Source organism: Schistocerca cancellata, chromosome 1 (assembly GCF_023864275.1).
Source record: "Schistocerca cancellata isolate TAMUIC-IGC-003103 chromosome 1, iqSchCanc2.1, whole genome shotgun sequence".
Lineage (NCBI taxonomy): Eukaryota > Metazoa > Arthropoda > Insecta > Orthoptera > Acrididae > Schistocerca > Schistocerca cancellata.
The window spans coordinates 684,160,046-684,173,744 of record NC_064626.1 but is presented as its reverse complement, the minus strand read 5'-3'; the positions used below and the strand labels follow the sequence as shown (position 1 = coordinate 684,173,744).

Genomic DNA, 13,699 nt, shown 5'->3' with positions numbered 1-13,699 from the left:
CCATTATGGTCATCTGTGGGGTAGTATGTAGAACCTGCATGGTATGGTGACAGTGAATGATCAGCATCAGTGCAGCCGGAATGTGTGGGCCAGGATAATTGGAAACCGTATTTTGTAATCGGTCCTCCTTTCACATCGCCTAACAGGCTGGGACTATCAACTTTTCTTACAGGTAATTTTGTCTCCCTTGCTGGAAGAAGTGCCACTGATGATTCCAAGGGTTATGTGGCTGCTGCACGATGATGCTCCAGCCCAATTCACTGTTAATCTTTGGACGCATTTCAGCCGTGTCTTCCCTGGTCAATGGATCAGACAGGGAGAGGGGGAGGGTTTCCAGTTGTGTGGCCTGCTCATTCACCAGATCTCAACCCATGCGGTTTCTGGTTATTGGGATTCAGGCTACCTTTGACACTGTTCAGATGCAGCCTGGCCAGTGTGAACGTGTGAGACAGAACATGCTGCAGCACATACAAGCATATGTTGAAGCACATGGAAACCAATTTCAGCACATACTGTAACTGTGGCTGCATGGTGCAGACCACAAGTCCCTGTGACAATGTATGATTGAATAAATGGTCTCTAGCATGGAGACCGTGCACTGCTGGACATATGTTCATTAGACCTTTTTTTATCAATATCCTGTCATTGATCAATCCCTAGAGTGGGCTGTTTATTCAGTTTTTATTATTTTCATGTTCTTCAGCTATTGCCTGTAGTTTAATAATTATTCTCTAAGACATGTTAGAGTGCACAAAGGTCAGTAGATGCCATTCTGTACGTCTTAGCAGTCACAATGCTGATCAAGTGCTAGATGCTTCCCGTGTTCATACAGTTATATTTTCTTCTTATTGTGTAAATCCAAATGGGAGCTGTAACATGAAATGAACAGACAGAGACAGATGTTTGTCATACCACAAGAAGCTACCAAAAGTTAATAAATTGAAAGGTTAAAAATATTTTTAAAAGTACACTCGGAAGAAAAAGTATCAGAGGTACTAGTTTTATAATCTCTGTATCATGTTTATATAAACAACACATTTAATACTAAAGTTCATGAGCCGTGATATAGATATTATTGTGTAGCAGATTTAATGAATCATTGTTAGTTCGGAGAACTCCACATGGGCTAACTGTCACCACCTGAGTGGCTAATTTGACAAGTATACTCATTTAAATTGTGTTTTATAATTTGACTTCGGATTTTTATATTTTAACTACAATCTGTCTTATTATAGGTCTGAAAAGAAAAAAATGTATAAATAATAAAATAAAATTAAATATGAAGGCAACATTCCCAACACTAGCACCATCTGTTGACTAAAATTTACATCTTTGTAAAATTTTTGAATGGAGCTGTTAGTTGACACCCCACTTAGGCATAGGTTTTAGTACTGACACAGAATCTTTTATCAGTTTTAAGCATTTTGGTGAGTGTACCCTTAAAAATATTTTTTTAAACTTCTAATTTATTATTATTATTATTAATTTTATATATATAGCTTGTCACTGTGTAGGGTGAATGCCTGTCTCTCTCTATATTTCTTTCATCTCTACTGCAGATATTTGATTATGGCAGTAGCTGAGACATCAAAATTTAAAAAAAAAATTAATACATGATCTAGACAGTTTTATTCATAAAAGTATTCACAGTGATCACAGGCTCATACCCAGAAATTTCTTCCTTAATTAATCCTTAATATGTTGTTGAGCACTATCTTGCATGTGCAGTCAGGCAGTTCACACATTTGGCCCAGTGGAGGAGGGGGAGAGGAAAGGGAGTCAATCTCTCTCTGGCTCTTTTTGCTATGCTGCATCTGTTGTAAGTGATTAAATAGACTTGCTTCCACACACCTACTTCACTGCCTTCCTTCAAGTATTTTTCATTATTAAAATGACTTCATTCCACTTATACCCATTGTCACTGGGTTAATGCATGTGTAAAATAAAGGAAAGACAACCACACACATATAGTGGATTGATGCATGGAGCACAAAAACACATAATAGAAAACAGCATTCACACCAGCTTTTGAGCACTAGTTGTTTTTCTAGCAATAGTAAACACAGTCACACATACAGCCACTCAAACACACACTTCCTTGGCCAGAAGTGTGTCTTTGTGACACTGTAAGTGAGCTGATCCACTGTTAACAGCAGACAGTTGGTATGTGATGTGAAAGCTCTGATAGGAGGAAATCTGTTTAAGGCATAACAAGTAATTTTAATCACACTAGCTGCTGTGGCTCCTGTTAAAGTTGCTTGGTCTTCCAAGATGGAAAAAATGCATATATATTTTGTTTCTGTAGTTCTTTACTCCCATAGGTGGATTTGTCAAGGTAGTTGCCTGGCATATTCTTTTCCTTTTTTCCTCTCCTTTTTGTTTTTCTGTAAACTACTAACACCCAAAAAAGTTAATTCTTCTTTGTAAAATCTAGAGGTCTTTTCATAGTTATTGCAGCAGTGTACAACATACTATCTCACAGGAATGTGTTGGTGCTTTCTACAAGTAATTTCCTAAGAAGTTTGGTACGTGCTTTAAAAATCAGCTTTTATTTACATTTTGAAATGGTTACTGCAGAACTTGGCTATGGCGGTCTACAGTTTTCAGCACTTTTCTTCTGCAGCATTCCTCTATTTCCTGACTGGGCAATTTTTTGCAATTTTAACATGAAAATTTGGAATGATTGTGGAAGAAAGATCTCAGCATCTCTGTTGAGAGTTAAACTTAAGCAAGTAGATAAAAACTCTTTTATTCTGTTATTGTGACTGAATTATGTTTGATGTTGCTGTTGTTTAAATAGACAATAAAAAGTGAAGAAGCCTTTGTTTTGTTAGAAAGTGAAATTAATTTGTCTGACTTAATGCAGTATGCCTTTTTCTTTCAATAAATTTAATTTAATACAATTTTTCATTGTACTCCAACAATCTGTTAAATAATTTGCTTTATACCAAGATAAATGCTAAATGAAACCCATTTAGCAGGCAAGAGGGCAATGCATGAAGCCATCAGCTACTACTGTAGCTGAACCTTATCAAAAGATCTCTTACTAAGAATGGCTCTCTCCTCCATCTAGTCAGGCCTTGGAAGGCCGAAAGATACTGAGTGACTGCTGTATCATCCTCAGCCATCGGGTGACACTGGATGTGGATACAGAGGGGCATGTAGTCAGCACATTGCTTTTCTGACTGTTGTCCTCAATTGGCCTCACAAGGGCTAAGTGCACCCCATGACCCAACAGCACTCGGCAGACATCAACAGTCGCCCATCCAAGTTCTAGTCGAGCCCAACAGCACTTAACTTTGGTGATCTGATAGGAACCAGTGTTACCGATGTGGTAGTGACACAGGCAGGTAAATGCACTGTTTCTTGACATCTTAAAAAGCATTTCACTCAATACCACACTAATGCTAATCGTATGGGGTATCAGGCAAAACTTGTGACATTACCTTGGATATAGAGTTATCAATTGGTGCAGTAGTAGTAGTAGTAGTAGTAGTAGTAGCAGCAGTATTACTAGTAGGTAGCAGCAGTAACTTATGGTATGCCCTGGCAGAGTGAGTTGGAATTCACACTGTCTATACTGTATATTAATGACCTAGCAAACAGCATTAATAGTAATAGATTTTTTGCAAATAATGCAGTGAACTATCATTACTGCCTGAAAATATAGCACACATATTTAGTCAGATCTTGACAAGGCCACAAAATACTGCACAGTTTGTCAGCTTGAGGTAAATGTTCAGAAAAGCAAATTTTTGCACTTTGACTGAAATGTTAATGAGTCACTGCTGGAATCAACTAACTAATCCAGATACCTGGATGTAACAATTTGTGGTGATACGAATCAAGTGTAAGATTAGATTAGATTAGATTAATACTAGTTCCATGGATCATGAATACGATATTTCGTAATGATGTGGAACGAGTCAAATTTTCCAATACATGACATAATTAAGTTAATTTAACAACATACTTAAGTTAATATAACAACTTTTTCATTTTTTGTGTTTTTTTATTTTTATTTTTTATTTTTTTAAATTTTTTTTTAAATTTATATCTAAAAATTCCTCTATGGAGTAGAAGGAGTTGTCATTCAGAAATTCTTTTAATTTCTTCTTAAATACTTGTTGGTTATCTGTCAGACTTTTGATACTATTTGGTAAGTGACCAAAGACTTCAGTGCCAGTATAATTCACCCCTTTCTGTGCCAAAGTTAGATTTAATCTTGAATAGTGAAGATCATCCTTTCTCCTAGTATTGTAGTTATGCACACTGCTATTACTTTTGAATTCGGTTTGGTTGTTAATAACAAATTTCATAAGAGAGTATATATACTGAGAAGCTACTGTGAATATCCCTAAATCCTTAAATAAATGTCTGCAGGACGATCTTGGGTGGACTCCAGCTATTATTCTGATTACACGCTTTTGTGCAATAAATACTTTATTCCTCAGTGATGAATTACCCCAAAATATGATGCCATATGAAAGCAACGAGTGAAAATAGGCATAGTAAGCTAATTTACTAAGATGTTTATCACCAAAATTTGCAATGACCCTTATTGCATAAGTAGCTGAACTCAAACGTTTCAGCAGATCATCAATGTGTTTCTTCCAATTTAATCTCTCATCAATGGACACACCTAAAAATTTGGAATATTCTACCTTAGCTATATGCTTCTGATTAAGGTCTATATTTATTAATGGCATCATACCATTCACTGTACGGAACTGTATGTACTGTGTCTTATCAAAATTCAGTGAGAGTCCGTTTACAAGGAACCACTTAGTAATTTTCTGAAAGACAGTATTGACAATTTCATCAGTTAATTCTTGTTTGTCAGGTGTGATTACTATACTTGTATCATCAGCAAAGAGAACTAACTTTGCCTCTTCATGAATATAGAATGGCAAGTCATTAATATATATTAAGAACAGCAAAGGACCCAAGACTGACCCTTGTGGAACCCCATTCTTGATAGTTCCCCAGTTTGAGGAATGTGCTGATCTTTGCATATTATGAGAACTACTTATTTCAACTTTCTGCACTCTTCCAGTTAGGTACGAATTAAACCATTTGTGCACTGTCCCACTCATGCCACAATATTTGAGCTTGTCTAGCAGAATTTCATGATTTACAAGACTGTGGTTCATTGGTGAGGTACTGTGAAAATGCTGCAAATTTTCAAAGGAAATTGCTTACAAAACACAAGTGAGAGCCATCTTTAGAATGTTGCTCAAGTGTGTGAGACTCATACCAAACAGGACTAACAAGGGATATTGAACATATACAATGAAGGGCAGCCTGAATAGACTTGGGTTTGTTTGATTCATGGAAATGTGGAATAACCTGAACTGGCAGACACTTGAATATATATGTCAAATATACTGTGCAAGCTTATAAAGTTTCAAGAACCAGGAACATACCACATCCCTCTATGTATGTCTCTGATAGGTATTACAAAAACAAAATTAGACTAATTGCAGCACACACAGGCATTTGAGCAGTTATTCTTTCCGTGGTCTGTATACAGTGTGACATGTAGTGAAATGGAAAGTATCCTCTGCCATGCTCCAGGTGTGCACAGTATACCGTATTTACTCAAATCTAAGCCGCACCTGAAAAATGAGACTCGAAATCAAGGAAAAAAAATTTTCCCAAATCTAAGCTGCTCCTGAAATTTGAGACTCAAAATTCAAGGTGAGAGAAAAGTTTTAGACCGCCCCTCCAAATCGAAACAAAGTTGGTCCATTGTAACGGTAAACACAATTGAGGTCGAATGGATGAAGATACAGCTACAGTAGTTTGGTTCAAGTCGTACGCTTAACAGTTAAGTTTTACCAAGTAGCCATTGCTATGTGTCAGGCGCTCCGTCCGTATTTGTATGGGTACCCTTCCTTTTTCGCGTGCTTTGTCCGGTTTGAATCGATTGCTTATTTTGCTTTGATCTAATAAGTGCCGTTCACTTTGTTATAGGGATTTACGTCACTCTAAGCTGAAAATGCATTATTGTACTGTGTCATGCATTGTTTGACACATTCTGATAATGAGTGTTCACGACCTGTCACCGCTCGCGGCATGCCTTGCTTTTGTGCGCGCTACCGCCGCTTACAATTAAAAAAAGAGAGGAATTGTCTCATAAGAGAAACAATGGCAAGAGACTGCTATTTGTTGTTACTTACACTGCTGCTTTCTTTGATAATGATCAACAAGAACCAAATAATAGACTGCGTATGATAGAAGATGTTCTGAACAAGATTTTAGCGAAAAATTTTCTCCATTTGGAAATCTTTGCAGACGCCTCTTTAGTACATTACATTCTGCACGGAAATTAGTCATCTTAGATTTAAAAATATAGTCAGTTGCCATTTTAAAAATATAGTCAGTTGCCGTGCTTCATTTCTGACTGTATCACTATTCAGCATACGAATAATACGAATATAAACATGACATGATATGTATATTCTTCCGCGTTTGCTGTCGTCTCACTCTAGTTTCGTAGTTTATTAGGCAGACAGGATTTAAATGAGATAGCAGCAAACATTAAAGAATAAATGGCATAATGTTTACATTCTTCTACCTTTTCTTTTAATTTATTTACCGACGAAGAGGTTTTGGTGCCAGTATTTATCTTTGTGCCTGCAAAGCATACTTGTGTAGTGCTTACATATATTAGACGGCAGAAGTTAGTTGTGGCAACACCTACCAACATTTTTCAGAACTTCCGCTTACTTTGCACTCGATTCTAAGCCGCAGGTGGTTTTTTGGATTACAAAAACAGGAAAAAAGTGCAGCTTAGATTCAAGTAAATATGGCAGATGTGGATAGAAGAGGTGTTCTCTCTCTTCCCAACACGTTGAAGTATAAGGAGGGCAAGAAACTTATGTCAAGAACTATTATAATCTTCATTTATGTTGTAGAACAATGTAACCAGATTAGTGTAAAAAATTGGTATTCTTTCAGCAGTTACAAACATAATTAATGGCTCTCATACACCGTGAAATCAAACTCGCATTTGATGTGGTTTTTGGGTCATTTGCCAGGCTGCTTTTTTCCAAACCCATAGTTTGTACTAAGCGAAAAGTGTGTTTTCGCTGTATTGTGAGGAAGACTATTATCTTGAGCATGGTATGGTTTTATTGTTTAAATAGAGACTAAGTTCTTTGCTGGAGTATGACAATTAGAGCTTTGTTGGCCAAGTGGTTGTTATTCACAGTGTTCACTACAAAGGGTATCTGTGGGTACCAATAGTGCATGCAGCATCATTTGTTCAGTGCAATGTTAACAACTGTATGGGGAACATAACACTGACAGTTAACCATTCAGGATGCACTGAATGTAAGAATTCAACTGATTTGTGTGTGTTAGGGGTGGAAGTATGTCTCATTTGCATTAAATGATGGTTGCATATGCAGCCAGTACATTTCTGCATGAGATATTGTGTGCTTTATTGGGCTGGTAGCAAACAATATTGTAGTGGTATTGAGGACAGAGTCATACCATCTTAGCTGCACATTTTTGGGCACAAATTCCAACATAACCTGTCATATGTAGTATGTAATGCCAAAATTTTATCAGTAGGGCACCTTATCTTTTTTCCCCTCATTTGGCTCTTATAGGGATTACAAAAACAAAATTAGACTAATTGCAGCACACAGAGGCATTTGAGCAGTCATTCTTTCCATGGTCTGTATACAGTGTGACATGTAGTGAAATGGAAAGTATCCTCTGCCAAATTGTCTCTACTAGCTACTAATTCTTCCATGAAAACTAGTAGTAATTCTGCTGTACAAGGTATTTATTACTGTTGTTAAATTTAACTGCCTCACTGGTAGCAAGCCTTTTTTTTCTTTTTTTATTAACGTATAGATCTGCTTAGTAACCCACAAATGGCCAGCATTTAACCAGAGTATGACTATATCTTTGAGCTTTTCGTAACTGTTATAGTGCAGCAGAACTGTGATGAGATTTGAAATAGATAATGTTACTATCTTAAAGTAGTTCAGTCCTATCTACTTAAATGGAAGCACATAAAAATTAATCAAAGAAACTGGAATCCTATATTGTCCATTATCTGCACAACCCTTAAACTAATTTGAAGAACAGACATTTGAGAGCACAGATCATGATATTCTCTTCAAAAAGGTTTAGTTTGGAGAGTAATGGTAATACTTACAAAAAGGATATATGCTACCTAAAAAACAATATAGGCAGATGACAAAATTTTAGTGACTAACCCCTGTGGAGGACTATAATTTCTCCCTGATTTTGGGCCCCCTCATTTGTCTTAATATATGAATGCCCCTCTACTCAACATACATCACACAGTGGTACTTTCTGAAGATTACACAAGCTTTGTAATCAATCCTCTTAGACAGCAACAGAGGAAATTTTAAGTAATCAATTTCTCAGCAAATGGGCTTTTTCCTTAATTGCAAAAAAATTTTATATTTAAAGCTGCAAAGAAAATCTTCCTTGTGTAGTTAACTTTCGGAGGGATCAAGTTCTCTAACGTACTGTGCATGTTTCCACTCCTTCTCCCATAATACTCTGAGTAAGTTAATTGTCTTGCCAGAGCCTCTTCAAGGAGGTAGACATTCTGACTGCACCTGCACAGTTCACTAATAAAATTTGTCATAAGTTATCTATCAAAGTTTGAAGGGAAAAAAATAAAAATAATATTGATGTTCACAGCTACGCAAGAGAGCAATATGCAGCCATTGAAACTGTCTCTTTCGAGCAACTAATTCTTCCATGAAAATTAGTAGAAATTCTGCTGTACAAGGTATTTATTACTGTTGTTAAATTTAACTGTCTCACTGGTAGCAAGCTTTTTTCTTTTTTTATTATTATTATTAACATATAGATCTGCTTACAAGGGAACATCCCCATCGCACCCCCCTCAGATTTAGTTATAAGTTGGCACAGTGGATAGGCCTTGAAAAACTGAACACAGATCGATCGAGAAAACAGGAAGAAGTTGTGTGGAACTATGAAAAAATAAGCAAAATATACAAACTGGGTCGTCCATGCGTAAGATAGGCAATATTTAGGGCAATGTGAGGCGAGGAGCTCCGTGGTGCCGTGGTTAGCGTGAACAACTGCGGAACGAGAGGTCCTTAGTTCAAATCTTCCCTCGACCAAAAATTTTAACTTTTTATTTTCAGTTTATGTGAAAAACTCTTATGTTTTCATCACTTTTTTTGGAGTGATTATTACATCCACAAGAAAACCTAAATCGGGCAAGGTAGAAGAAACTTTTCACCCATTCGCCAAGTGTACTAGTTAGGTGGGTCGACAACATATTCCTGTCATGTGACGTACATGCTGTCACCAGTGTCGTATACAAAATATCAGATGTGTTTTCCTGTGGAGGAATCGGTTGACCTATGACCTTGCAATCAAATGTTTTCGGTTCCCACTGGAGAGGCACGTCCTTTCGTCAACTAATCACACGGTTTTGCGGTGCGGTCGCAAAACACAGACACTAAACATATTACAGTGAACAGAGACGTTAATGAACGAACGGACAGATCATAACTTTGCGAAAATAAAGAAATCAAAATTTTCAGTGGAGGGCAGATTTGAACCAAGGACCTCTCGTTCCGCAGCTGTTCACGCTAACCACGGGACCACGGCGCTCCTCGCCTCACATTGCCCTTAATATTGCCTATGTTACGCATGGACGACCCAGTTTGTATATTTTGCTTATTTTTTCATAGTTCCACACAACTTCTTCCTGTTTTCTTGATTGATCTGTGTTCAGTTTTTCAAGGCCTATCCATTGTGCCAACTTATAACTAAATCTGAGGGGGGTGCGATGGGGATGTTCCCTTGTTAGTAACCCACAAATGGCCAGCATTTAACCAGAGTCATTCTATACATTTCAAGAGAAATCATGGAATTGTCTTCCTCTTTAATGTTCTGAAGGAGAGAAAAAAACTGAAGTAGAAAGAAGGTAACATAATTGTGAATGCAGAATTCAATGGAAGTAGCATTTATTGAACACATCTGTAAAACATTGTGTATACGTACAGGTAACAACTGTTAAAATATACATATATTTCATCTTTGGGAGGATGTCAGTCTGAATTATACAATATTGAGCACAACATGAATAATATATTACCACTATTAATGGTATGTTAAAATAGAAAGCAATTACAGCAATAACTTGCAACACAGCCATGATTTTTCACATTGTATTGTAAAATATTCATTGATACAAGAAAAATCTTTAATAGCTGAGCAATAGAAAACCCATTCTCTCTTCAAAATATTAATTAGAAGAAAAATATTCATTTAAAAAAATCATACAATGCTGTACCAGTCATAAGAACCTGACTCCAGTACATATTTCTTGAAACTCTGCATGACAACATTCCATCAAAGAAAAATAAAATGGAATTACAAGAAATTTTGGTAATTACATATACATACTGTCATACATGTTCCTTTCCGTTTAATCTGTCATTTTTGTTCAAATTTACTACATCTCAAACATGTACTTAATAAGGGATAACATGGTCAATAGGGCATAACCATTATTCAGCTGCTTACAAGAGTCACAGAAATGTAACTTCTGCCTGGACAGGTAAGTTCCATTTCCCACACAGACAAGAATTAAAGTTTATTCTCTAGTTAAAAGAAATCTAATTAAGACACTTATTACTCTCAACGGAATGTGCTAAGTTATTGTACAAATCATATAATGAAAAAAGGTAAGTATCAAGACATTTAGTGAAGGAGTTGGTGTATGCAAATTAAAAATTAAGTTCATCAGGAATGCCATTAATCACTGAAGATTATTTATTAATGTGCTGTGTCCAGTTGTATGAAAAATTTACCAGTTGACTGTTCATTTATTACCAGTCTTACTATTTCTGTAGCACCTACTCCTTAATAAAGCAACATGATTAATCAAAAATTTTCACAGCAGTGAGTCTTGAAGATAGGAGACAAGGTAGTGGTGGATGTGGAGCTACAAGGGCAGGTTGTGAATCATACTTTTGTATAGCTCAACCAGAGCAGTACTTGGCTACAGAAGGCAAAGATCCCAGTCCAGCACACAGTTTTATCCTGTTCAAATCTTTGTTAGACCGTACATCCCATCACATTTAATGACATTCCTGAAATATAATTGCATTGCACACTTAAATCCCTTCTTAACAGACAATCACAGAATTCTTAAAATAAGTGTTACTTCAACTAAATTTGTACTTACAGAAACCTATTTCAAATTTCTTTTGACAACTAAAATACTGTTGTGACAACATTAATAAATAAATATTTGTGTGTTGTACTAAAGCATGAGCAATTTTAATTAAAATTAAAGAATAACTGCTAGGAAATCAACACAATCAAAAATTTTCTTCGGTACCCCAGTGCAACACTGTTTGTAACAACAAAATGTCACTTTAAATATCAGAAACTATTGCCTCTGAATTTCACTGCACAAACATTTAATGGAAGAAATTCATCTTCACTTTTTTCATGTTCCACTGCCTTTTAGAATATGGTGTCTTCCAAATTTATTTCTGTGCAAATCAGCTCATCAATGGCCTCAGTCTATATTAATGGAGTGACAGAAAAGTTTAGTGTTTACAAATAGCTTTTTGGCAGAATCTTTTCACGAAGTCCACATATATCCAAGAAGTAGTTGCTACACAAACTAAATGGTGTACTGCAGCACATATTCAGTCCACAATTGCCTTACCAAACCCAAAAGGTCATTAAGTGGACAGCAAGTAAAGTGAAAGTGACAAATTAAATCATCAATAATTCCATCACCGACATGTAATACCGATAGATGTCTTGAAGATATTTCATTCATTAATAGTAAAATATTAAGTACTCCGAGATTTCAATTTACAAGAGTAAAATAAGTATATACATATATTATCTTAAAAACTTCCTGACTTGAAAATGCTGCCACATAAGTGTGTAGAAACAAAACTGGAGAAGCTGTATCATTACTATTTATAACAAGCTGATTGGTACTGTTAGGTTATAAGATGTAGTGTTTTGAGAGAATTTTATGATATTAATCCACTAAAAATGAGAACTAAAAGCCTCTTTGACACCGGTGGGGCAGGCTACATTTGAAAACAGCTATAAAATTTACCTTCAAGCGAGTTGTGCCTGTGTTTAAAACTGAACTGTCACAATGACTTTCCATAATGTTCACTTATTCAGTTACAAAAGATAATTAAAAAGAGAATGAAAAATGTACGTGTCTAACCTCTCTTCTGCTACATGTGTGTTAATGCACTTGGCTCTTTATTAAAGCAGCTTCTTGACTGGCATAAGGAGAACCAAGACCGTTTAGCCACAAAAATTTAAGGGTGGAGATGCAGCGATTCAATTCCCATATCTCAGTGACATTAATCACCAGAAGTCACTAACTACTGGATATAACCTTCTGTCAAGCTACAGTACCTGCTACATATCTAAACAATATGAACAAACAACATGTATAAAAATATATTGAATCTTAAATAGCCAGCCCACTAATATTTCAAAAATCCTGTATCCATAAGTAACAGATATGTAACTGTAATATTAAAATATATTAATTAAGTTTAACAGAATATTATTTAAAAAATAATGTTTTATTAATATTGTCCAAGAAATTATATAAATAATACACAAATGGTCTTGTATTTGGGAACACCTTTGGCATGGTGCTTGCGTGCCTTGTCAGCAAAACAGACTAGTTCACATTACCATATGACTTCAGGGGGTAAAACTTTGGTAGTGCTAGCTGCCGAAACATATGCAGAGTATGCTCACAAAAGAGAGTCCAAACCTCTTAATACATACAACATACACAATGCTTTTATCACCAGGAACTAGAACAGTATCCCTGCAACAAATTGAAGAAATTACAATTTACAAAGGTGGAAGAGAAACTTTAGATGAAGTGATCACAATGCCATGAAATATATGTTAAATTAACTGAACACTGTGAGTGTCTTTTAATTGTGCCCGTCTTCGATTGACGTGTCTTCTTTACAATAAATAGCAATCTGTCTTTCTCTATGTTGATGATAAAGCACGATATTAGTTACATTAGTGTTAGTCATCAGACATGATAAAAATAATGCATTTCAAATAAAAATGGACCTGTCTATGAGCACAGAAATCAGCACTAGAAAAGATGTAGGGGCAAAGTGTTGATTCATCTTGGTAATACAGATAAATAAATGAATCAAGTAATACATAAGGTAGCCATTCATTTATTTATCTGTATGATAAATAAATGAATGGATTAGCACATGAGGTAGCCATTCATTTATTTTTCTGTATCACCATGATTAATCAATACTTTGCCCCTTCATCTTTTCTAGTACTAATTTCTGTGCTCGTAGATGGGTCCATTTTTATTTGCATATAACAATCTGTTGTTATTTATGAATTTGCATACAAAATAATGCATTTCAAAATATAAATTGCCACTGACAGATATCGCTCTAACATGTTTCTATGTGATTCTATATATGCAAAACTTTTTATGTTCAGGAGCAGATGCACCATATTAAACATAATTTTGACAACAGAATTATATTGTAGAAGTTTATATAAGGTGATCCAGTACAGAAGAAGTCAATGTTAAGATTAAATTGGAAGAAAATATTACATAGTTTAATAAAAGTTACTACCATAACCATTCAAGATCTGGAGAGGAAATAACATGACT

At 35.6% G+C, this 13,699-nt stretch overlaps 1 protein-coding gene across 3 annotated transcripts in view; it reads right to left on the bottom strand.

Moving 5' to 3' along the window:
• Positions 1 to 9,981: 9,981 nt before the first annotated feature.
• The window catches only part of LOC126184280 (protein UBASH3A homolog), a 256,403-nt gene continuing 252,685 nt past the window's right edge, over positions 9,982 to 13,699 (bottom strand). For all 3 annotated transcript variants that reach the window (XM_049926659.1, XM_049926666.1, XM_049926674.1), the window contains one exon: positions 9,982 to 12,865. The gene's annotated coding sequence lies outside the window, so the exon portion shown is untranslated. The remainder of the gene's footprint in view (positions 12,866 to 13,699) is intronic.